At 41.1% G+C, this 27,011-nt stretch overlaps 1 long non-coding RNA gene across 2 annotated transcripts in view; it reads left to right on the forward strand.

The window, feature by feature from the left end:
* Nucleotides 1-27,011, forward strand: part of LOC135415452 (uncharacterized) — a 44,946-nt gene that overhangs the window by 1,399 nt on the left and 16,536 nt on the right. The window contains exons 2-4 of one of the 2 annotated variants that reach the window (XR_010431126.1): nucleotides 3,047-3,181; nucleotides 5,027-5,056; nucleotides 5,744-8,073. This is a non-coding gene — a long non-coding RNA (uncharacterized LOC135415452). Of the gene's footprint in view, nucleotides 1-3,046; nucleotides 3,182-5,026; nucleotides 5,057-5,743; nucleotides 8,074-27,011 lie in introns of those variants that run through there. The other variant, XR_010431127.1, reaches the window with a different exon arrangement.

A 27,011-nucleotide genomic window follows, 5' to 3' on the forward strand; every position in this document is an offset into this window, starting at 1 on the left:
TGTTTACCGTTTTTTTTTGGCAACTAGAACACGGGAAACTTTTTTTTTTTTGTGGCTTTGCTACCATAAGGGATGCAAACTATATCTTCCCTATAATAACTTATTTCTTTGAATGGAAGGATCTAGTACTTTCACATGCCTAGGTTAAATGTCCTTCTTACGGGTACTTAAAAGTGATTGATAATAGGTCCTCAGAAAACAAATACAAAATCAGAGGCAGTGGCAGAGAGAGGTCAAAGGCAAAGGGCCAGTGGGGGTGAATATGGCCAAGTAATAGGGGGTGATAGGGAGAGGAGGCTATAGGAATGTATGTGTGGGGAAAATGTTCTGTTGGATTGCTTGTGAGTCTTTCCAGCCAGTTCTGCAGCCAGGCTGAAGCTCCTCCTAGAATTTTATAGACCCCTGGGTAGCACAGGAGAGAGTATATTAATTGAATATTGTACATCATCATGCTGTGTTGCATAAACATTGAAAACACACACATATACAAAGTTATATAGACCGTGTTCCTTGTAATCAAACCACTTCTGCTTAAAGAAGTAACCAAATAAATAAATTAAGGTGTTACTTTTCAAACCTTTTATACACATACTATTTAATTAGGATTTATGATTTTGGAAGGCAAGATAAGCAGGAATCCTGGGGTCAATACCTTGAAATGGGAGAATGGACTAAGTCAGACACCACCGTTTCTTTAATTTAAGAAGTTACCCCCTTCCATGAAACCCGTACTCCCAATGCATCTGCCTCTGTTGTAAATATGGTTTGTCTAACAAAGCCTTTCTTGGATAATTTGCATTAGCTTGTGCTGAAGTGTTTACCACTAGTGATTTTTCATGTCTCAAATAATGTAGAAGTGCTTTGATGACACGGTGGTAAACTATATCTGAGTGTCCAAACGAATACAGGTGTTCACCACTAGTGTTGCCTCTCCTCCAAGAAAAAAATTCAGAAATAACATTTAAAAATTCCGGCTTTTTATGGCAAAAATAAAGGCTATCTGAGAACACCACAGAGACAGTGAGAGTGCAGTTTGCAATACTGGCATACAACAATATCAGTGGAATTGGTTGAAAAAGAATCTTAAAATCTGTGTATAGTCCATAGGATTCAACGGGCTTTTTCCACAGCATAAGTCACTCTTCTTTTTCTTGCTTTATCAATAAAATGGGAAACATTTAAATTGATAAGCAAAGGAAAAAAAAAAGTTGATATTACCCACACTAAAGATATTTTTATAAGCCCTTTTATCAAAAACGTCTTTCAAAGTATTTTCACTAATTCTCACATGATGAAAACCACACTTTGTAGACACTAAAATAGCACCAAATTGCTCGCACTAACAAGTAAATATTCTTTAAATGAAAATTTAAACGAAAATTTAAATCAGAATTCTTTGAACTCTGAGTAGGAGAGGATTTATACACCTATAGTGTAAGCCAAGCTGGATTTTGCAAGACTGCAGTTTCTGATTGTGACACAATAAATAGATATTTGGATACATCTAACTGTAACTTTGGAAACAGTGGCAAGAGACAGTTTCTCTCTGACAGTAGGACAGATCCCATATGAGGCACGTGTGTGTTACCTGCTGTTGGAAATGACATCCTACAGATGAGAAATTCTTAGGTTGCAGCATGTAGGGTTATCAAAGACAATGTCACATCCCTCACCCCCCCTTAAATAAATGAATTGTAGCTAATTACTCCTCAAGTAAAATCTTTATTTTGTTGATGCTCAGCTTGTTCAGGATTTTATCCTGTATGTGAGTAGCTGTAAGTTTTTTAAGTGAGAGAGACCTTTGCAGATCAGATAGCCTTAGATGCTGGTGTGACAACATCATATGAAAACTGTTTCTCTCAATCCAACTGAGTTTAGTGGGATCAGAGGGGAATAGGTATGTTCATGCTTACATTTTTATATCGTGAAATTAATACTACTGAAAAGTTTCTTAAGTTTCCCAAACAGGTTAAAGATTAAACCTTCAGGGTTAAATTTTCATGAATCACTTAGGAAAAAAAATAATGACTTTTTACATGCCAGTGAGTTGTTAGCAGTACGTGAGAAATGCCTTTTGGAGCTTGGATTTTTGGTATGGACATAAGCTAAACTATGTAGCTTTTGTGCTTTCTGCTGCACAGAAACATTCAAAGAATGTGCGTGTGAAGGATGTGAGGGTCTGAGGTTTGACTTGGGGAATGGTGAGTTCATTTGTCCGCATTTCTGTTCTGTGATGCAGCAAAATCTTTCTGGCCCAGAACTGGACGTAAACTAAGATAAAACTACTTCTGTCTTCTCCAGGTTTGAATTTTGCTCTGTAGTTGCACATTTTCTAGCATCCAGCAGTGACAGGAACAGAGCAAGAAGAAGTACAAGAAAAGGGCAGGGTCAGGAAGAGAATGGAATGGGGATAAACATGAAGCTTCCAGGTCACGTCAGTTTAATTTTAAACTTGTCCATCCCTGCTCTCTTACACTTAAATCTTCCTTCTCGATCCCAAGGCTCTGTGAGTTTATTTGAACCAGGTCCCTCACACAAATAAAGACAGCCGTCATATGTTAAAGAGGTGCTTCTCCTAACTGCCTACTTAGGGAAGGTCTGCAGGGCCTCCTTCCCTCTGGAAGAAGAAGTGATGGATGTGGGTATACAAACATATGTGTGCAGGCCTTCTGCATCCTGCTTTGTCAGCACTTGGCTCACTCATACAGCTCCTGGGGACCTCAGCGTCCTCCAGTCAAGACCAAGAAAATCTTAGAAATACAGAACTAATTTTTTTATTTTGCTTGCATATACTGTGATGCAGGAGAAGTTATGAGTACAATGACAGAGACTAGACACAAATTTTCTTGTGTTAGTTCATTGCATTATTGTAACTTTAAAAAAAAAAGGAAACTGCAGAAAATAAATCAAGAATCTTGATCTCTTATCTATGATTGATTTTTGTGTGATACTAAGAAGCTACAAGAGCAAGAATTGACACTTACAGAAGAATCTCTTTTGACTCAGAGATATCAAAATACATTGTGTTCAGTATCATTCTTTTCAGGGCCTCTCCAAGCCTTAGAAGAATTGCCACTTTTGCAGTCAAATCCAAGTAACATCTGCTCTATGCAACCAGTCAATATTGTGGAAAAGTTCAAAGAATGAAGATCATTAGTAGTGTCAGCTTTACAACCAGAAGGTAATGGCATTGAAGTGAGCAAGTATAATACCCAACAATACCAGGCTCATTAACCAGTGATTTATCATGATGAAAAGACCTGTTTAACCTTTAGTCTTCACATGCTTTCTGTTTTTAACAAAAAGACCTATTATTTCTAGTTGTCAAGTGATAATTTGTGAGTTGTTAAAGGGATGTATTAAATTATACTTTAAACGATTATACACAATTACACAAATATTGCTTTTGCAATGGGATAAGTCGATGCCAATATGGTTTTTATTTTCCTCTCCTCTTATAACTTTGTTCATCCATTTTGAAAGTGAAATGATGACATTATATATATTTAGTATATCAGTATGTGACTTTTAGGCAAGTTAAATCGAGTTTGATGTGTGCAGCACATGACAATATTGTTTCACAGAAGCAGCAAAATCCACATAAAATATTTTGATGGTTGTATATAGAGTGCATAAAGCTTGTTCTTGCCTCTGAATAAAGACATGCATGTACCTGACTGTCCTGTAACCCTATACGGGTTTGGTTCATTAATTTGGGTTTGGTTTTTTTTTGGAAAGAAAACACTGCAGATTCTAGATGGCTTATGACAGTTGCCATGTAACCTTTTCTACAGAAAAGCAGGCAACACAACTTATTCTGAGCCACAATATCTGTGCCTTGCGAGCAATAAGCCTCTCAGAAAATGTCATTCTACCAAAATGTGGCAAACTGTGTGATGACTCTCGTGATGTAGAGAAACATCCATCAGGGGTTGGAAGATCCATAAGACTCATTTCAGATCTAATTAGATAATCAGATAATTTGTGATCTAATTCAGATGGGCATTGCAGTCACTAGGAACACCATATTTTCTACTGTCTAGTTTCACATGTTTTCGTATCTATTTGATTCTCTGTATATCATTCGTATAACCTAAGGACAAATTTATAACTGATTCAGTAATTCTCCAAGCATTTTTGTACACAAAGAGACTCTAGACACAACCCAACCTGCATGAGCAGATAAGATAGAATGATTATGGACTTCACACCTGTCTTTTACATCTACATTTTGAATGTCATACATCCAAATGTATTGATGTTTCACATACAAATTTGAGAAAAGTCAGCATTTAAGAAGTTAGTAGGAGCAAAATGATAGCTTAATATAGTAGTGGAGAGACAATTCTCGATTTGTTCAAAATGAACAATTGGGAAGGATTTTCTAATTTATAAATGTGATTTTTACAGTTGGAAGACAGCTTGGTAATTTACAGGCAATGCAGTATTTGTGACAGAATTCTTCTGAACTAGGCATGTAATTTTAATGCCTTCGAAATGATTAGAGATGTAAGACATTTTCTTTCCCTCAAGCTTATTAACAGAGATTTTAATCAATTAATGAATTACTGAATTTTTAAATAACAGGGACTCTAGGTCTACAGATTTCTGTAGATATCCTCCCTATAGATCTGTGTAGATTCCCTCTTTCTCTGCTTACCTGCAATGCTAAAATACTGATCTCTGTTTTCTACTGTGAAGGTGTTATAAATTTTTAGGGAAAATACTGAGAATGTTTCATCCTTGGTGATGCTGATCCTCATCTTCTTGATGATCACTTCCAGGTGTGAACAAACATTTGGGGATATGTTACTGTCTACCAACTTGGTTGTAAAATAATCTTGGTTGTTGAGAAAATATTCAAAAGTCTTGCTGCTTTTGAGAAAAAGTTTGGACTGAAAACAAGCCATGATGATCGTATTTATCCAGTATTGCAGTAATAGCATATTTGTTCATATTTCTGGAGTGCTAGTTCTGTTATTCTGCTCAATCTGCTAAAAATCCAATCTTTGTCTTCCTTCTCCAGGGTGACCACCCCAAGCACCATGGTGAGAAGGTGAGGTGAGCTTCTCTTGCTTCTTGCAGGTGGTGCTATTAAATAAATATTCAATGAGATAGGAAATGTAAAATAAGACTTGAAGAACTTCATGATTAGGATACTGGTCTCAGAGAGAAAAGACACTCCTGATGCTGGCTTCAAATTCATGGACTCTTTATGCACCATGGGAGTGCAGTAATATGAGAGACTAGCAATCATATATCATACAGCATCCATGTAATCCTCTGTCCTGGTGGTTTTATAGCTTTCTGTGGAGGCACTTCAGGTACTTTCTTGAAAGGGAAGGATTGAAACCAAGCCTTCTGGTTGAGTGACCTGTCCACCAGACTCCTGAAGGGACTGTGGACATAGAGAGAGGATTTATCTGAATATATTATTTCTCTTATTTTATTTTTTAAAACATATGCTTCATTCAAAAGCATTTAATTTTAGTGCTGAATGCTTTTTGGTATTTCTATGCTTTGTATTTGGTCAGGAAGCTAAGAACCCCCATGAATCTGAACTGTACTCCTTATACCAATTGAACTGAGCAGTCTATTACTTACATATCTGAGAGGATCAGGCTCCTAAGAGAAAACAGTGCTTTTAGTAGGATTAATTCTCAGTACCTTCCCAATGATCTAGTAACAAATGTGGATCCTTCCCTCTTTAAACAACAGTCACTGATTTTTGCTGTTCCTGCAGGACTCAGCAGATTGGGTGAAATTCAGGCCTCGCAGAAATTTTGCCATTGAATTCTATGGATGCAGAGTCTCAGCTTTTGTCTTTCCACTGCAGCCTGATGGGGAGAGGAAGGGCAGAAAGACAGACATCTCTGAAGGAAAGAAAAGACAACTTTTATCCTTTCCCCCCCCCTTTTGCATGTAGAGTTACAAGATTTGCATGATTGGCTGCAATAGCTTCCAAAAAGGAACAGGATCCTGTCTCTTGGTTTGCAAATTTTGCCTGAAATAGAACTTCTAATACATTTCAGCCTGCGGAAAAAGCTTCCAGGGCAAAATGTCATTTTCCTATGTGGAAAATACCCAAATCTTGTGTTCGGCTTTGAACAATTTGTGAATTATCAGTTTGTGAGTTCTCACAGAAAGGAGGGAAAGAAAAACAAAATGAGAATTTGGTAGATTCAGGTTTTGTATGCAACTATTTGTAGCACTCTAGTGGTAATACCAGAATAGTTTCAGAGCTGTAAGAAAACAGTTGCTCTTTCTGGGTTCCATTTTGTGAGCTTCTGTTCTGTCTCTTACGGACCTGACCGTTTCAGGGTATGTTTTCTCAGAGATAACTCATATGTACAAGTTCTAGCTGACATCTGGGTTGAGATGCACTGTATTTTTTCACAGGATTCAGTGGTGTGTATGAGATCAGAAGCAAGATGGTGCCTGTAATAGGACTGTTTGGAAACTGGAATGTGGCTGAAGCATCATCTGGACTTTTCTTTGAGGTTGTCTATCCAGTTAGATGGATTTATAATAGTTTTGCAACACTGAAAAGTGAATGTTCTATTCTTATTGAGGAAAAAAAAAGTATAAGAGGTAATTTTATTTGGTTTTCAATCTTATTTGCTCTAATAAACCAAAATAGTACCATAAACAGTACCAAAGGAAAATGACTAGAAGACCCCAAGAAAATGAAAGGTATTTGAAAGATATGTTGTGTTCTCTTTAAAGAGAGCTTAAAGGCAGCACAGAAATACAGAGTTGACTTGGCACATCCTGTAGTGTACATCTACATACACATTAAAATGCACTCGGTCTCAGAACAGGCTTTCTCCACTCCCTCTACCCTGCTCCCCTCCCCATTCTGCGCTGCCTAACAAAAGATTTTCAACAAAAGAAATTCTTCCTGGTTTGTAAAACAGTTGTGTAAAACTTGGACTGTAAAGCCACAGTTGACTGCTTTAATGTGGAACAGTTGGGAGGGTGGGGAATCGCTGGCAGGTTGGGACAGGACACAGCAATGGTGCCCCTATTCTGTCGGGGGTCTACTTAGTCACACCACCTGCTCCCCCTATTCTTTCAAAGGCGAACCAGTCATGACAGTATGAACAGACGGACGTTTAGCCTCAATACCTTGGACACACAACACCAGACGGAGCAAGGGGAGTTAAGAAAAGATAAATTAAGTGATCAATAAAGATAAGGGACCTGTTTAGCAGTAAATGGTGGGGACAGAGCAGACAGAACAAGGGGTGAACGTGTGTTAAATAATGCAAGTGTGTGTTCAGCTAACCTCAAACTTTTCAAATCCATGGATTGTTCCCCAAAAAGCCTTCTTTTCCCAGCAATGGTTAATTGTGTTTTAGGTAGATGTAAAGCATCTGTGGGCACACACGGGCTCCCCAATATAAGTCTCTTCAGATTCAGCTATGCTGTTTGGCACTTGGCTTGAGTGTGAGGAAGGGGAAGAGAAAGGGGGCTGTGTCCAGGGTTGAGTCAGTGACTTCTTTGCACCTCCCACTTTTGTGACAGCAGGGGAAGAACAGTAAGGAGCAATGACATTCTGATAGAGAATCAGTAACAGTGCTTTGACAAGCTGATTGACAGTCAAGGGATCCAAAACTGTGGACTTATTTTAACTGGCTATCACACTCTTTGTCTCAAGAGCACTCTTTTTGTTCTGCCCTTTTGCCTAGTACAGCAAAGGTCTTGATTTCAGGTTCAAACTTCTAACTCATCTGTAGTTTAAGAAGAAGATCTAAAAATCAACTTACAGTCACTTCACATGACACTTGACCTGTTAGAAAAGAAGCTACTGATACAATCACACCCAGCCCAAATGAGAGTTGTATTTTAATATGAATTTGAGTCCTGTTCTCCTCTAATGCCCAAAAAAGGAGGTGTTTTTCTCTGTGAAAGATTCAGGGTTGATACAATTAAACTCATTACTGCGATATAAGTGACGGTGTTTCTTACCGTGCCACAACAACTCTGTGGTAGGAGCACACAAGGGAGCAGCTACTCTGTATTTAGCAAGGGGGAACCCTGGAGTAATCATAGGCGTAGAGGAAGGTGATACCAGACACTGTAAGTTTTTAACTATGACAAGATGCCTTGTTCTTATGCTTTAAATTGGACTTTTAAGTACTACTACTCTTAGAATAGACTAGTTCAGTTAGCAGGGACCTACAATAATCATGTAGTCCAACTCTCTAAGTATCACCAAGCAACATCTTCACTGGACTGGACCTAGTGGCACTCTTACATCCCACATTATGGTTCAAAACCCAAGGAACAAAAAATCAGTCTATAAAGTTGATTAACCTTCTTTTCTGCTTGTTGCTGTCTCAATATGATGAAAGACGTAATTCTATTTAAATGGATAGCTGCCAGCCCTCATCAAACAGGTTTTCCCAATTGCACTTTATCAAGTAGATTATATTGGTACTGTGGCCTTAGCTCCCATCCTTTCCGTTACTTTGTGTACTTGTTGTGTAATGCTAAAACAACCATGCTGCAGAATAAATAGTAAAGTGCTGGGAGCTTTTAAGATGTCACTCACCAAAATGTCCAAGGATGTGAAAACTGAATTGTAGTGGTGCAATGAGGCACAAAATCTATTTCCATATTATAAAGGTTTATAAAAGTCTATTCCTTTCCACTAGGCAGAATAAAATGCAGACCCCTACGAGACACTGGTAGATAGACTAAAGGACAGGGAGATACAGTCGACTCAAACAGAAGAATTTAATCAACCTTGGTGACTTGGTGATAGCTTGTAAGGGCAGCTGAGCCTCAGCTGTTCTCTCTAGTGTCATCCTGAATGGATACTTTGATTTTCATTTTGGAGTTTAAATGTTTCTCACTGAGTATCCTCCCCAGCTGATCCTGTGCAGCTGTGGGAACTTGGGAAGTGGGAATCCATTTCCTGAGGGGAGAGGGGCAAGCACAGCTGCAGGGAGACAGCTGCTAGGGCCGGGTGGTTCTCTCTGGATCCCTTTCCCCACCCACAACGTGGGGGAGCCCAGTTCAAGTTCCATTTCCATCTGAAGAACCATTCTGACATCTTGAGGGGACGGGGAAAGGGGACTCCAGCGACAGGGTTTTTCAGGCCCCGAGCCTGGAGGGGAGAGGTGCCCTCCCCTCCCCCCACGTGGCTCCATGGCAGGCACAGAGACAGCACACCGGGCGTGGAGAGGAGGCAAGAGAGCTTTTATTGTTGGGGGTTGTTACATTTATAGGGTTACGGAGAATCACAGGTTAACCAATTAGAAGTCTCAAGGGGCTTACAGGAACACCCAATCACAGGAAGGGGTTAACAAGGACCAATGGGAAACACCTCAGGACACCTTTCCCAGGACATTCCTGCATGGGAGATAACAGTTGCTGTGGGGGGTGTTGGGAAGAAGAAACACGTGTTTGCAAAGAGACCACAAAGAGCCAGTTTAAGACATGTTTAAACAAGTTTCTCATCAGATTCACTGCTACAGTTCTCATCACTGGGAAGATGGAGGTGTCCTCCACACACCATCCCAGCATTTCAGGCCAAAATATATGACTCCAGCCACCCTGCCTTTCAACTGCAAACCAGGCACAGGTCCTATGAGGAGCAGCTGAGGGAGCTGGGAGTGTTTAGTCTGGAGAAAGGGAGGCTCAGGAGGAACTCTTATCACTCTCTTACAAGGAGAGTTGCAGCCAGGTGAGGATTGGTCTCTTCTCCCAAGTAGCAAGGGACAGGTCAAGAGGAAGTGGCCTCAAGTTGTGCCAGGGGAGGTTTAGGTTGGATATTAGGAAACATCTCTTTACTGAAAGGGCTGTCAAGCCATGGCACAGGGTGCCCAGGGATGTGATGGAGTCGCCATCCCTGGAAGTGTTTCAAAAATGTGTGGACATGGCACCTGGGGACGTGGTTTCGTGGTGGGCTTGGCAGTGGTGGCTTAATGGTTGGACTCAACGTTCTTAGAGGTCTTTTCCAACCTAAACGATTCTATTATTCATGAAAACACCCACAAGTTTGTGGCAGCACTGGCGAGCTCAAATTGGCAAGTTTCCTGCACTCCAGGTAGCGCTATTGCAGCCTTTCTCTGATGGTCACAGCAGGTGGCACAGGCTCCAATAAGAACTTAAAGGCTCTGCACGAGGAGGATCCTGTTATTTTTGCTGCACACTGGTTTTATTCATTGTGAGAATTCCAGTATAAAGATGGAAGATGAGGATAAACTGGATAATGAGCTTTCTGCTCATTTCAGATATGAGCAACAGGCTCTGAAGGAGTACCTGGTTATATGTAATAGGGATGGAAAGCTGGATGAATGTTTGGAATTACTCCAATGACTGTGGGAGTCAGTTGTTCTGGACCAATGTCCTTGGTCAGTGCTTTGTCCTTATGCAGCCAAACTTTTATTCTTTCCCCGTTAATGAGACAGTGGAGCTTTATTCCAAGGTGTGTTTCTTGGCTGCCCAGAATCCCAGGGCTCAGCTGTGCTTTGGAAACCTGCCTAGGTTGGAGTTTGCAACAGTATTTCCCCTCCTGTATTTTTAATGATTAATCTTCTTTTCTGCTTGTTGCTGGCTCTGTATGATGAAAGACATTGTAATTCTATTTAAATGGATAGTTGTCAACCCACATTAAACTGGTTGGGGTGGTGGTAAAGAGAGAAGAAGTTATGAAATAGAGAAGACCTGAGGGAAAGAATAGCTTTGCAGAGTTGCTAAACTCCAGTGCCATGTCACAATAGTGTTGAAAATTCTATTGCTGAATAGAAAAAAAATTGTCAAAGCTGGCAGAACTTTAAAATATTAGCAAATAACTTAATGTAAAATGTTGTCACTTTAAAAAGATGTTTCTGTCTTCATACACAAAGGTTTGAACTGAGGAGAAAAACAACCCACTGCTCTTGTTCTGTACTTCTTGTATTATTAACAAGGAACAAAATGGACAAACAGACAATAGCTCTGTGTGAGTCAGGACCTTCTCCTGATTTCTGAATTGTACCTTGTCAAGTATAAGCATGCAATGAGGGTTTTATGGCTCTCAGCAGCAATGTTGAGATGTCATGTATGCTAAATAAAAGTGATGGGAAAAGGTTCTGTGCAGGCAGTACATTGTCAGCACTGTAATGATCGTGGCTTGGCTGACCACCATGGTTCTACTGGGACCTGATCCTTGTGGATACAAAGGGATTTCAGCAGCAGGCAACTGCTGTCTGCTTTGTGCAAAAAGAAAATAATCTAACCACATACCCACAAATTCCATAAAACAGATCCCTGGTTTGGTAATTACCTTCATACATTCTGTGATTAATGATTTGTATCTGTGGGATTATCATTCATGAGCCTGGCAATAAAGCTGTTTATTTTTATGAGATGTTTTATAAATCCAGCTCCAAGAACAGCGTGACCCATTAGTGTTGGTACATCAGCTAAATGTGCATGCAGCACCATAAGATGATTCAAACAAACAAATGGGAGCATTATTATGTGCTCTGGAATTTACCACAGTGCAGCCACAGCTTGATTCATTTGGCAACCTTCTCCTACAGCTTAGTACAGTCATTTTAGAAAACTGTGGGTCTTTTCCCATGCAAAATCAGCTTGATAGTAAGATGTGTTCCATGAAGAAAGTGTGTGATCCTTATGTGTGATCCTTAATAATAAAAATCTATTCCAAAGACATCATGAATTCTTAACAAAAATGTGGAATTGAAGAGGCACTTTGGAACACAAAAACATCCTTGTTTTCCCCAAAGTCATTTAGTTAATTTAAATGGTTTGTTTTCTTGAACTCCATTCTGGATATCACTTTTTATTTTCTGGAGAGGCCGAGCCATAGTGGGGCCTGAGGGTTTCCTCTGGCGAGAGGACTACAAGATCCCTCTGTCCTCTACACAAAATGTCCTGTTCCATAGTTTGTTTCTGAAGTTACCAAGAACTTTTGTGTTAATCTCTCTATATCTCTCACAGCCTGCTGATTTGATTCTTCTTCTTTTTATTACCTCACTTAGACTCATATAACAGCCCAGGTTGTAAATGATCGTCTGGTCCAACCAAAGCAAAGGAAGCCTTGTGGTACCTCATGTTTCATAATCTGCAGTATAATCAGCTATAATTTAAGAAGTTACATTACATCACTAAGAGATATATAATAATACCAGGTGGGATTTGGCAGGCAACACTTGCTAAAAACACAGGTGGTTATTTCATGCTCTCTCTTTTTTGTCTAATCCAGTAAGACATCTTAACAAGCTAACATTCTGACTGGCTTGTTTACAACATCACTTCTCTTGCTTGAAGATATTTAGACAGTAATTTACAGTCAATGGTGAAAACATAACTGGGTGTTTGCTCTTATATGAAGAAATAAGATGGGGTTTTTTAGATAAAAGCCCCAAAGGAATTCTATGATTTCCTAAATTAATTCCTACTTCAGTACAGGAACATCAGTCTAGAAGGGCTAACTCGAACCACAGAATCTGGTTGTCATAGGAAATCCTGTTTTGCAGTTCTTCTCATTTTGCAGCAGACACATGACGTGTTTGACCCTCTGGCAACGCAAGGGCTGGTGCCCATAGCCCAGCTGACTCATGAAGTATTCACCCTTCCAGTGTCCATTCTCTTCTGGTAGCAAATCCACTTGTTGGGTCTAAGATGAAAATAATCTGAATTAAAAGTACTCTTTCCCTGGGGGAATGAGAGGTAGCATAGTAACTTCTGCTGCCTCCTTCCCTTCTGAATCTGGGACTTCAGATAATCTCACAAGCCGAGGCTCAGTGCAGAGCACATAAGGAGCTGTTGAAACACTCAGAGCTCACCTCAGGACAGCCTCATTCCTCTTTGTCACCAGTCCTGGCTGAACCTGAGTTTCTGGAAATAACAGACAGTGTTTGCTGTCCTTTCAGCAGTGGGTTAACAGCCACTGCAGTTTCATTAATCATCCATACAGCGTAGCAGAGACCTGATTTCTCATAGCCATGAGGTTGGGTTGGGTGTTATAAGTAGCATTACTCTGCGAACAAAACAATTGTCAGAGCTGTCAGAGGGCTCAGCTCCTGCAGGAAGTAGGGAAAGGAAAAAGGAAATTAAGGGCTTTCTCATCAGGAGAGGAAAGTGATTACTTGCACAAGCTGGTGGTACCTCGTGTAGCTTCCTGAAATGCCCACAAGGACAAACATAGTCTGTCTGAATTCTCTGTTCTTGGCAGTAATATGTGACTGCCATAAACGAGAAGTGGGTAAAGACACGGGGAATTGCTTGTTTCTGATGGCAGATAGAATTTGCTAAAAGCAGGGAGGAGATGGGGCACTGTAAATACCTTCTAGAGTACCTAGGTGAGGACACTTCTTAAAGAGTGTAATTCCAAAATTTATTTTTGGTGGGGGAAGAATAGAAACATAATTTGCAGGTAGATTTTTATTTGGTCTCTTGGCTGCTATCAACACTGTTTTAATGAGAAATGGGCAGAGCAGGGGTCCTCGTTTAAGAAGGAGTATTGTACATGATGTGCTTGTCACTCACCGGAGGCAGTGGAGGTCAGTGAGGGCAGAAACTCAACTCCTTGGACTCTGTGAGTCTTTAACTGTCAGCACTGTCTCACACCATCCAACTTAAGAGTGTTTGAATCTTCTGTCAAGGGTTCAGCTTGGCTCTAGGAGTATGAGGCTCTGCAGTTTCTGTGTTGTACTGTTACCTAAAGGAGACGGTCAATGCATTCCCAGCTTGTGTCACCTTCCAGAGAACCCTTCCAGTGCCTAGGACTGGGTATGTTCCTGGGGGCAAAAGCTGTGGCTGGAGAGCTGCAGCTCCTGTCTGGATTTCAGAAGCTCCAGCAATCAGGCATGTTGTTTGAGCCTGTCCTTGTCTTCCGAGGACCTGAATAAAAGTGCAAAATTATTTTGGATGTGCATCTTCTCATGCTCTTGAGCTGCCTCGCTGCACGTGTCACAGAATCAGAGAATTTGCTGAGTTGGAAGGGACCCACAAGGACCATTGAGTCCAACCCTTAGCCCTGCACAGAACCATCCCCAGGAATCCCACCATGTGCCTGAGAGTATCATCAGTCAAGCCTGTATAATTTGGGTGTGGATGGAATTAAGGAGGAAATGTTGGGCTGCCTCTAATTTAAACATTCCCCTCTACATCCACTTAGAAACATAGTAGAGCCTTCTTGCTTTGTGAAATTCAGGTGAAAGGCAATAAATGGTCATAACATCGTTCAAATGCATGTAACCATATTGACTTAAATGGAGTCAGTAATACAGATTCAATTACTGCCTAATAAATAGAGTCTGTATCACCATAGTTTTGTGCTAGTGAAACAATTCCAGTAAGGAAACCCTGGAGTAACACAAGGACAAATCATATTCCTTAAAGTTATATTGCCATTGTGTGTTCGTTTGTTCTAAAATCTATATAGTATTAAATATCAGAATATTTTCAGGTTTTTTTACATATCTAACTAAAGGAACTTTTAGTTTCTCTTATTCTAAAACCAACAGCCATTGTTTAGGATAAAAACATAAAATAAAAAGGTGATATAAAACAACTGAGATTTTACTACCAAAATTCAGGGAAGTGTAATTAACACAGTGATGGTGTTAAGCTTTGGGAATGAAAATATTTTTTAAAATGAGAAAAAAATATGATGCCTGTGGGTTATTGTTATTATTATATTTGAATAGTCCCATCTTCTCTGTGCCCCACAGCTTCATTCACATAGTAATTTTTCAAACATTTAGCTATCCTGAACAAAAGAAATCATTCTCCAAATTGTTGTGGAAATGATATGGCCATGTTAGAATGCCTAAAATGTTCCCCCCATCTAATTAATGTCTATTAATAATGTCTATTGCACATAACTTGTTCCTCCAGAGCCTACCAAGCCTATCACTGGCATCAGGCTTTCCTGAACTGTTTTAGTGTGTTTTCTTCCTGTTGTGGCTGAAGATGCATTGTTGGCACTATGGGAGAGACAAGCTTGCATATTTTTTTTTACATCATCAGTCACACAATGTGATTACTCCAGCTGTACAAATAACATAGGAAATGGATTTTTTTTTGCATTAGAATTATGCAAGTCTAGCAAATAATCCCAACAATTGCTTCTTAAGTCAGTGAAATTTCAAGCCATTCAGTTTCCTTGTAAGGAGCTCACGGCTTCTTTGATGATGAGGTTTGTTAAGCCCAAATGTGGAGAACTAATAAAATAATAAAAAGGCTCCAGAGGTGTTTATAGATTTCAATTATCTCTTACTTTCTCTCCCAGGATTGAGCTGTGCAGGATTGTGCTGCCCTCAAGTAGCACTTGAGTCTCGGCTGCATTTTATGCTGCCTGTCTCCGAGGTTTCTTCTTTGTGGCTGAATCGCCTTAGCTGGGTAGTGTACAGAGGTGCCAAGGGCTTGCCGAGACAAAGCACTGTGCTTCACAAAAGCAAAGGAGCAAAAGGAAACAAAATTGAATCTCTAGCACCCAGCTCCTGGGCAAACAGACAAAACTAACGGATCCACTCTTGCTCCTCCCATCCAATTACTGTGATCCAGTAGAAAGAATATGGCAACATCGGTTCACACAAACTCTAATACTCTTAATCCCTTCCATACATATAAACCTCACATTCACCACCACTACTTCATTATCGAGCCACCCAGGCAGCCGGAGCGTCGGAATGGACCCACCGGCTGCAAAAACCTGCCTCCTTCAGGTTTTAATCAGCTAATGAGGGATATGCAAATGACAAGCTTATGGGATTATGCCTTGTCTAACAGCAGTCCTCCTCACAGCGATGCAGCACTAATACAGGTGTTAGTAAACTGGTTATTAGGCGCTGGCTAATTTAGGCCCATTCATGTTGGGATTGTGCTGGCAGCCGTGCCATTTGTACTGGTGTTTGTGGCCCAGTAGGACATCTATTAGGGCTGTGGTGGGTCTGACACAAACTCCTCGCTGCTAGATATGAAGTTAATAAATCCAGTTGGGTTGGTCTTTAGCCATACACAGCAATCCAGGACTGAAATGGGGATTTCCCCCTCTACCCCAGCTGCCTGGGAAATTGCCACAAGAGGGCAAAGGGGGAGTTTAATTGACAGTTACTTAACATTTATATGAACTTTTCACATACTTTTGAATAAAATGCAAAGTGAAGCACTATGATTAGCCTATTTTTTCTCTTAATCACAACTAGCCCACTCTCTCTTCCATGAAAGAACATGCAGCCTAGAAATACACAGTGAGAACAAAACACACCACTTCTGGGGATGAGCGATCTCTCTGGGACTTTGGCTGTTTCAGTTGTTCGGTATATCTTTCTGCTGTCTAAGTTTTCTTACTCAGTGATATTTCTTTAAAAAAGTTCCTTCACTGTGCAAGCAACTCTGCACTGTAGTGCGTTTACTCACCAGGTCAGTGGAGAAAAGTGGAGTGACATCAGTAAGGTATTCACAGACCAGAGCATGTGATGTGAACACTTTGTTAGTGGATACCCCTGCTGCATGGTTGTCTAAAATTTCCCAAAGTATACTCATTTCATCAACAGTAAGCATTCCATGCACATAAATATGTGTGCCAAGTCTATAAGAATTTTCAGTATTTCCCCAAAGGACTTTGGTGTCAACTTACAGAAGTCTAAGAACTGAAACTAAGGGAGGACAAGAAAATAATTTTAAAATCTCTGCTTTATGAACAATGAAATAGAGGAGCACAGCTGCTTCCATGTATGAGGAACCCAGAACACAGTAGAAATACACAAGGACAGTATCTGAGAAGTGTCAAAATTAAATAGAAGATGCCCAATGAATGACAGCTTTTATTTTCTCCAGTCAGCAGAGGAAAGGAGGTATTTTAAAGTAAGTCTAACTTAAAGGTCTATTTGAGGATTTTGCCAAAAAAGAGTGATGTTGTGTGGTTTTGTTTTTATTACAATAGTAATACCTCCAACTGCACTGTCCTTCATTTAAATACTATTTAAAATTCAAGAAACTCACCAGAGTATTGAGCTGTCTGGGGAGAAGCCAGAAAGCCAGGGGGGCCCAGGTAGCTTTTAAGGAGTTCGAAGGTTTGATTTCATCTTTAAAACGACTGAGTTGGGATTGTCATCTTATACGTGGGGGATGTTAAGACAAAGGTTTAAAGGGTAAAGAGTTCAAAAGTGAGCCCACAAATATCAATATGCAAAGCCTCTTAGGTTTAATTCACACATATCTGTTCTTCCTCTGTTTGCTCTGACTGACCCCAACTAAATGTGTATCTTTAAAGCAAAGTTCTTCAGCTAAACTTTTCTTGTGCCTTTCTACTTTAAGATGTTTGAAAATAAAACAGGGGTCTAAAAATTTGAAAATTCAGATCAGTGATCATCCTCTTGAATCTAAGGGTTCTAGATAAATGACACCTGCTCATCTGCTTATATATCACCTTTACTAAGGTTGTAACCTGAGGTGGCCTGTGGACACTCTCTTGTTCACTTTTTGCTTGGGATAACCTGTGCTTTGTGTAATGAATTTGCCTGGATCTTGTATGAGCTAAAAAGCATTGAGTAAAGGAGAGAGAAAGCCAGAAATACTAGAATGGTTTAAATAGAGCATGTATTTTTGGGGTTTTTTTGCATTCTGTCGTCCTGGTCTTTGGTCACCTCTAAAATAACCTGGAGAATATGATAGGGAGAATCTGAATTGTATTGGCTATAGCCCAGTGGAGTCTTGCTGGTGGAATGTTGTACTATTTGTAGATAATAAAGAGATCTGTCTTTTTATCCTTATGCTTTGTCTCTATATGCTGCTGCTTCAAATAATGAGAAGGTAAGAAAAGTTTATCAAGTTTGGACCTATTCAAAATCCCAGAAGCCAGAATCTCCAAATATTCACCAAGAACATAAATCCTCAGAAAGATGAAGGAATTCTTTAGAACAAGGGAAAAGATATATTTTCTTTTAATGGATATGCCAGTGAAACAGCAGCATCTCCAGTTGCTGATAATTCTGTTTTAGTTGAGAGCTGAGGAGATGAGGCATATTGAATTTATGAAATGCAACAGACCTAAGGGAATGCAAAAGACATGGTAGGAAAAAAAGCCTACTTGTACTTGCACAGACCATATCAGAAATGTTCTTAAAATTTTAAGGAAACATATTTGATCAGTTAACAACGTTGGCAGTAGTTGCCACAAGTGGGAGCAAAAGAATTGTTTCTAAGAGGGTAGTTTCGAAATAAATTTTCTGTGTGTTTCTTTTTTTTGTTTCTCGCTTTTTTTTTTTCTTTAACATGTGAATGATTACTTCTGGCACTTTGAAGAGAGTGCATGCTGCATTCAAGTAAGAGGTTGATTTGGTCAAGAAAGTATAAAAATGCAGTGTTCACAAATGAATGTGTGTATGAAAAAGTATCTATGCTCCAGTAGAGAGAAACACATGAGCTATAGTAATGTATACGTGTTGAGGGAAGAAACAGTGGCAGTAAACATGAAATTAAAATGTAATTAAATTAAGAATCCACCCGTGCTGATTTCCACTGGATGACCTAAGGAGCTGCCAGGTGATGTGCTGTCAACAGTGCACTTAAGCAGCTGCCAGTCTTGTACCCCAGAAGGGTGAATCTCAAAGACTGGGAGAGAAAGGAGGATATGCCTTCACTTCTGTCCAGGGACTATCATCACCTAGCAGCAGTTATATTTCCCAGGTAATGTTCATTTGTATTTTGGAAAGGAACCCTTCAACTGCTAAGCATCCTTGAATTCCACACAGGTTGTAATCAAAGGACCAGTGATACCGCAACTTCAAGAATTCCATTTAAACTTGCTTTATTGCAAATGCTCTTTGAAATCTACTTCTTTGGCTCTAAAATAGAAATGGCACAATGAATGATATTGCTAGGGTTCATAGCAGTTTGAATTAAAACAGCAACTTCTTCTAGATTTCAGGAAAATAAGTTTTTCGGCCTGCTGTTTTCCTCAGTATTTTTACCAATAAAAGTTCGGGGGTAGATGAATCATAAACCTGTTTTGAGGGACTCACTGTAAAATATTTATTTCCCACATATGCAGAATAAATAATAATAAAACCGGAACACAAATTGCTCTTGTAAACAGCACACATAGCTTTTTATGAATCAGACTCCCTGAGAGTTTCTCTTTGAGTTTCAGATGCTAGGATCTATCTACAGCTGCAAGAAATCTAATCTAATAGAGTAATCTAATCTGGGATCTATTTACATGCAAGTAATTTTAAAATTCCTTCATGGAAACAGACATATTCACAGAAAAGAGAATTCATTTTTGCCCTCCTTTATTTTGAAGATAGTCCTCCACCGTGCTAAACAAATATATTATTCCCAGGCTACTAGAATGTCTTTAAGAATGTTGTAGAACTGTCAGCATGGAATTCTGTGCTGCCTAAAGAAATCCTGTGTTCTGCTCACTAACACAGTGAAATGTTTCTGAGGAGAAGAGATGCCTAATCAAGAGATGGGGTAAGACAACATTGAAGATCCAGACTATGAATCCAGCCTGAGCCAGCTGAGTTTTGTCCTGAACTGTGTCTCATGATGTGGCCCATAAGCAGGTGGGAGAGGAGGGTCTGTGGAGCAACCACTCCACTGTGCCTTGGTCTCTTTCAGTGTCATGGTTTCAGCAGAGTGTTTGGAAATATGGTTAATGAGAAGGTGACACCAAAATATGTTGTAGTGTTGATGGTGTTTTCTAACAAGCACCACCAGAGGAAAGTTGTAACTCTGCATCCTACCTTGTGACTTGGTGTATATACATTTCCCAGCTCCTTCCACCAACCTCACTCTTGCAGTCTAGATATAACTGATGTAAGTCTGATTTCTTATTCATTCAGAGAGACCTACCTGTGATATAGCAGAATTATAATTGCTTCTTTCTCAAGCAAATTTCCTTATCTGGTTGCAAGTTATATTCTCTAATTTGTTCTAGATGGCCATGTTCTATTAGATAAAATTTTTATGGTACCTGTCTGAAATACACAGTTTTTTCCAGTGACATGCATAGGGCATACCAAAATCTGTCTGTACCAAAATTTTCACTTTTCCCAGTGATTTATTTCTGGTCCCTTGGGATAACTCTATTATCAGAAAGATCAGTTGTCAAAAACAGCTTATGTCTCCCATTCCAGGGAAAGTAAATACAGCTTCCTTCTTAGGCACTTCTGAACCCTAAATTGTTTACAACTTTTCCTGGAAAGAATTCTCAGTTCCCTCACTGGGATCACAAAATGGGAAAAAATGCACCATGAAAAGTAAGTCTGTTTAGATTCTTGTTTAAGGAGTTATTTGCAAATGCAAAAAAATGTGAGAAAATTACGTCCAAAAGTTGCCTTCAGAAAATCCTGAGGTCAAATAGCCTTAATGCTACTCCTTGTATATCTTTACAATGAGGATTTTAAGCGGATTCCTCCTGCATGGCAGTATACAGGGTTAAAGGTTAACAACGGACCAATTCCTTGGACAAGGTGTTATTCAAAATCAGGTACTTAAGGCATTTGCTAGAGGACTTAGTCATTATGGTTGTTTGGAATCAGTGCATTTTGCAGCAGGGAAAGTATTTAGGGGAACAAAAAGAGTGTGGAGATGGGGAATTCCAGAAAACCTGTCTCCATATAAACTAAAAACCACCATTAGAAACTGAGTTCCCTTTACAAAAATCTGACAGTATCCAAATAGGTTGTGTGGAAATCATGGTCGCTGGAGAGAGATAAGAGCATTCTCTACAAGTACTTTAGCTTTGCTCTATTTAAGCTCTGTTTTCAGTGTACCCACGAGTTTTCTCTTCCCATGTTTCTTTCCTTTGATGTAGTTATGCCTCTCAAGATCTATCTGACTTCTTTTTTTTTTTAGAGCTTGTAAAGTAAGTGGCAATTTTACAGTCAGGTCTGAAACAAAGGAAAAAGCTGTTGGAGGCCTCTGATATTGTGCTGTTTGGAGCAGTATCTCCAAATATCCAGTCGGTGATTGGAGTTTACTTGGGGGAATCCTGAAACAATAAAAATCTCCAGTTTAAATTGTCCTGTTTTGGAGAAGAGTTTATAACGTAGGTGGCCAGAGATATTCATAACTTTTACGAACTGAGTACAGCTGTTGGATCTCCTTCCTCATCTGGGTTGCAGGGTTTCTTCTCTAATTTTTTTTGTGTGTGTGTGTGTGTGTGTGTTCCTAGATCTTTTGGGCCTTTGAGAGTTTGGCTGTTATGGACAACACAGCTATTTTCTTTGTTGGGTGTGAAAAAGTCCACAGTGGTTTTGAGCAGGATTTAGAGAAGAAAAGACAGGCATTTACACAGCCTTATAGGACTAATACAGCTCTCAGGAGTAAAACTTTGTGTGTGTATAAAGTGAATATATATTCAGTAATATGTTTACAAAAATGTAACTATTGGATTCACTGCTGTCATGAAGGGGAAGATGTTTATTCCACCTTGCACTAAAACACTGATTTGATTCAGGCTGTTAAACAGCTGGTGTGCTAGTGGTTGCAATTTAGATTTTCTGTGGCAAATCTGTGCTGTGGCCTCACACTGTAAAACAGCTTTTAGCTACAAGGCAGCTATGAGGTTTACATTAATGACAGCATGTTTGCAAGGAAGAATGGGAAGTGTTATATTTAGATATATTTGGGCAGATAGCAATGCAACACAGATATTTTGAAGAACTGAATTTAGAAATGGATTCTTTAATGTGCTTGCTTTAAATACACTTTCATACTTAGAGGACTTTTGAAATCCGAGTCAAAACAGCTGTGTCTCTAAAAAGAATATAGGAAGATTTAAGCTCAAGCATGGTTCAAAGACTAAGTAAATAATGTATAGTTGTATAGTTTTCAAAATATTTTAATTTCTTTTTTTTTTTTTGTCTCAGACTCTTCTCATTGTGGAAATAAAATTCTCAGTACACATTTTGATGAGATTCTTTTAACCCGTTTTTCTCTTCTGACTGCAGATATGAAAAAAAAATGACAGAATACTAGTCTTAGACATGACAGTAGGAGCTGGTGTTGTCCCACTGGATATTAGTCTGTAGCCTTAGGTTCCACCCAATCTAGAAATGCACCCTATCCATTTCAAAAAGAGCAATACAAAAAAAGCTAGAGTGATTGTCTAAAAAAATGTGTTTGTGGGAGCACATGTAATGATGTTCAGCTTCATTTGCTTAAAAATATTTTGCAGAACAGGATATTCAAACCAAAAAAAAGGAAAGGAAACAGCAGGAATGTAATCTATCCACAGTCATAGATAGATAGATCTATCTTGAATCAGTGCTGGGAACAGGAACAATAGTTGGATTTTACAATCTGTAACTTAACTCCTTGTCTAAACAGTTATTAACAGTGTTGAATAAGATCAGTGTGCCCAGTCTAACCAAACACAGAAGAACAAGTAGGGGGAATGTGTGTGGAGAAAAGATAAAAAGAAACTTCATCAAATGAGTATAAATGCTTTTAGCCTATGAAATATGACCCAGGTGTGGATGGTCCAGCTACCCAAATTTGAGTGACAATTTGGGCTCTATCATTTAAAAGCTTTTTATTTATTATTATAATGACTTGTAATTTGGTTTAGGTTTATCTTGCTTTTTTACAGAATGCTTTCTAAAGAATGACCATTTGGAGGGTGAGGAATTAGAAAGATGGGTTTTTAATCTCTTGTTACTACTTGAGTTATGAAGATGATTTGGTGGGAATTGGGGCCCATAGTAAAGCCTGACAAGATCAGGTTAAGCAGAATTTCTTACAAAATGTAGCTAAGATTGTAAAAGGTCTGGTTTTCATCTAATGTAGTGGATGTATGATCCTGGGTTTGATGGTTTTGCTGTTGACTCCGAAGAGCTAATGTGTGGGAATAATTTTTACTCAAGTGTTATTATTCCAACCTAACTGAGGTTTTAGGTAAAACAGGTGAATCACAGCAATTGTGATGACTTAGAGCAGAAGAGATCTTCCATGAGAAAGCAGGATTGAACCACTGTGATTTGTCATGGAACACATTTCCTTTTCCAATGAGACAGCTGGTTGTGGGGCTGGAGAGTGTGGCTGGAGAAAGATATGGTGAAACAGTGGCTTTGCAAAGAGAGTGATGCCTCCCACTGCCAGCTGCAGGGAAGAGGGTGGTAATCCATTCAGCCCCAAAATGTGTTAGATTATATGGGTGTATATCATCTAAACACCTATTACACTGATGAAAGAGGTGCCTTCCCACATGAACTGCTCCATTCACAAAGTCATGTTGCCACTGTTGTGTATTTATGATGATAGATAGGTAAGAGAGAAACATTTTCCTATGTGTAGAAGACAAATTAACATAAACCAAGAATTATTTCCCTGTTCTCCTCTGAGAGAGATTTGGATATCACTTGCTTCAATGGAAGTCTCTGGGGCTTTAGTTGTTTGAATATCCAAGATTCAGGTTTTAGCTCTCCTTCAGATTATCTGTGGCAGCCATATATTTGTTTCAAGAGTGAACAGGAGGAAATAATCTGTCATATCCCAGCTCTGTCAGGGACAGCTTTGTCCTCACCTCATTAAGGTCTCTGTTGTTCTAAGGCACAGAAAGTGGCCTTTCTCTTACTCTGTCACTTGAATCTAAACAACACACAAGAAACCCCACATCCACTTTGCAGGGATGGTTTAGGCATTATTGGAGCACTTGGCTGTCGAGGTAAGACATGCAGCCCAAACAGCAAAACCAGGCAGATGAACAACCTTGCTCGACATAGAAGTGCTTCCATGACCTCTTCTAGACTTCCATTGGTGCTTAAATACCTTAAAAATTTGAGTAGCAGACCAGATCCTCTCAATCCTAATTCTGTGGTCATTGACATTGGTTTCAAAAGACTGGTTGTGAGACGAACTGTGAGATATTGTTTGTGGAGCTAAGGCCATACAACCTGTGCGAGTTCTGCCTCTGAAGTCTAGTAATGACCTGCTTGATCAGTCTGGGCTTCCCCCTGAGTCCTCTCCAGCCCTGAGCATATCGTCTTTGCCCAGAAAATGAAGTATTTCCAATTACGTTTATTATCAGTGTTATAATAAAACATTTATTTAAGACTATCCCTATGAGAAAGTACCTTATGAGAAAGTGCCTTATGAGAAACAAATTTTTTATTAAAAGTGGTGGAATTAATAAAGCAAAGTCAGTTTTCACCAGTTGGGTCTGGCAGGTATTTTGCCTACTTTCTCCATTGTTCTTTGACAGTATTGAGAGGTATTAAATCAAGTTGGGTATTTTTTCCCTCCTTCAACTCCCCTGCTCCCTGAAGCTACTAAAATTATGTATTCTTTACTGCTTTCTAAGAAGATTACTAAGCTAGCTGACCCAAACAGTAGTGACACCAATTAGACATCATTCAAAATTAATAACCACTACGATGATAACAAATCAAAAGATTGATTCTTCTGATGGGAGAATCATTTTAATGAATTTAATCCTTGTTGAAAGATCAGCTGTGCACAGTCCTGCTCACCAGTGGGGCCCATTTGTCCCTGTCTGTCCCCGTCACCTAAAGCCAGTGAATATGATCAGCAGCCAGCACTTAGGGAACAATAAGAAACAGATTGTACTGTCAGGCTTCATTAAGGATCATCATTAGTATTCCAATTTGGAAACAGTCGATCTATCCTAACCTTTTACCAATTCTTTTCAGCCGCTTTTGTGATGTTTGGTTCAGCTGCTAAACGTAAAAACGCTGCCCAAGCTTTTTTAAAACAACAAGTTGGGTCTGGCTGATGCCTGTCAGGCTGCAGCTTAGGGACAAAGCTCGGGGGAAATACGGGTTATGCAACCAGGCTCTGAATGATATCATGTGCAGCTGCTTATGATCCGAGTATTTATGGGCAATGAAACTTTCTTAAACTCGAAGCTTAACAATGATGAATGGAAATGGAATTGATATGGCACCTTCTTTCATCCCACTGTTGAGGTTTTTTGTGGTCCCCAGGGTGTTTTTGCAGAGCTGGCTGGCTGGGTTTTCCTCTCCTCTCCTCTCCTCTCCTCTCCTCTCCTCTCCTCTCCTCTCCTCTCCTCTCCTCTCCTCTCCTCTCCTCTCCTCTCCTCTCCTCTCCTCTCCTCTCCTCTCCTCTCCTCTCCTCTCCTCTCCTCTCCTCTCCTCTCCTCTCCTCTCCTCTCCTCTCCTCTCCTCTCCTCTCCTCTCCTCTCCTCTCCTCTCCTCTCCTCTCCTCTCCTCTCCTCTCCTCTCCTCTCCTCTCCTCTCCTCTCCTCTCCTCTCCTCTCCTCTCCTCTCCTCTCCTCTCCTCTCCTCTCCTCTCCTCTCCTCTCCTCTCCTCTCCTCTCCTCTCCTCTCCTCTCCTCTCCTCTCCTCTCCTCTCCTCTCCTCTCCTCTCCTCTCCTCTCCTCTCCTCTCCTCTCCTCTCCTCTCCTCTCCTCTCCTCTCCTCTCCTCTCCTCTCCTCTCCTCTCCTCTCCTCTCCTCTCCTCTCCTCTCCTCTCCTCTCCTCTCCTCTCCTCTCCTCTCCTCTCCTCTCCTCTCCTCTCCTCTCCTCTCCTCTCCTCTCCTCTCCTCTCCTCTCCTCTCCTCTCCTCTCCTCTCCTCTCCTCTCCTCTCCTCTCCTCTCCTCTCCTCTCCTCTCCTCTCCTCTCCTCTCCTCTCCTCTCCTCTCCTCTCCTCTCCTCTCCTCTCCTCTCCTCTCCTCTCCTCTCCTCTCCTCTCCTCTCCTCTCCTCTCCGAACCTCTCCTCTCCGAACCTCTCCTCTCCGAACCTCTCCTCTCCTCTCCTCTCCTCTCCTCTCCTCTCCTCTCCTCTCCTCTCCTCTCCTCTCCTCTCCTCTCCTCTCCTCTCCTCTCCTCTCCTCTCCTCTCCTCTCCTCTCCTCTCCTCTCCTCTCCTCTCCTCTCCTCTCCTCTCCTCTCCTCTCCTCTCCTCTCCTCTCCTCTCCTCTCCTCTCCTCTCCTCTCCTCTCCTCTCCTCTCCTCTCCTCTCCTCTCCTCTCCTCTCCGAACCTCTCCGAACCTCTCCGAACCTCTCCGAACCTCTCCGAACCTCTCCTCTCCTCTCCTCTCCGAACCTCTCCGAACCTCTCCGAACCTCTCCGAACCTCTCCGAACCTCTCCGAACCTCTCCGAACCTCTCCGAACCTCTCCTCTCCTCTCCTCTCCGAACCTCTCCTCTCCTCTCCTCTCCTCTCCTCTCCTCTCCTCTCCTCTCCTCTCCTCTCCTCTCCTCTCCTCTCCTCTCCTCTCCTCTCCTCTCCTCTCCTCTCCTCTCCTCTCCTCTCCTCTCCTCTCCTCTCCTCTCCTCTCCTCTCCTCTCCTCTCCTCTCCTCTCCTCTCCTCTCCTCTCCTCTCCTCTCCTCTCCTCTCCTCTCCTCTCCTCTCCTCTCCTCTCCTCTCCTCTCCTCTCCTCTCCTCTCCTCTCCTCTCCTCTCCTCTCCTCTCCTCTCCTCTCCTCTCCTCTCCTCTCCTCTCCTCTCCTCTCCTCTCCTCTCCTCTCCTCTCCTCTCCTCTCCTCTCCTCTCCTCTCCTCTCCTCTCCTCTCCGAACCTCTCCGAACCTCTCCGAACCTCTCCGAACCTCTCCGAACCTCTCCGAACCTCTCCGAACCTCTCCTCTCCGAACCTCTCCTCTCCGAACCTCTCCTCTCCGAACCTCTCCTCTCCGAACCTCTCCTCTCCGAACCTCTCCTCTCCGAACCTCTCCTCTCCGAACCTCTCCGAACCTCTCCTCTCCTCTCCTCTCCTCTCCTCTCCTCTCCTCTCCTCTCCTCTCCTCTCCTCTCCTCTCCTCTCCTCTCCTCTCCTCTCCTCTCCTCTCTCTCCTCTCCTCTCCTCTCCTCTCCTCTCCTCTCCTCTCCTCTCCTCTCCTCTCCTCTCCTCTCCTCTCCTCTCCTCTCCTCTCCTCTCCTCTCCTCTCCTCTCCTCTCCTCTCCTCTCCTCTCCTCTCCTCTCCTCTCCGAACCTCTCCGAACCTCTCCGAACCTCTCCGAACCTCTCCGAACCTCTCCGAACCTCTCCTCTCCGAACCTCTCCTCTCCGAACCTCTCCTCTCCGAACCTCTCCTCTCCGAACCTCTCA

The sequence above is a fragment of the Pseudopipra pipra genome, chromosome 6 (genome assembly GCF_036250125.1).
Source record: "Pseudopipra pipra isolate bDixPip1 chromosome 6, bDixPip1.hap1, whole genome shotgun sequence".
In the NCBI taxonomy this organism is placed as follows: domain Eukaryota; kingdom Metazoa; phylum Chordata; class Aves; order Passeriformes; family Pipridae; genus Pseudopipra; species Pseudopipra pipra.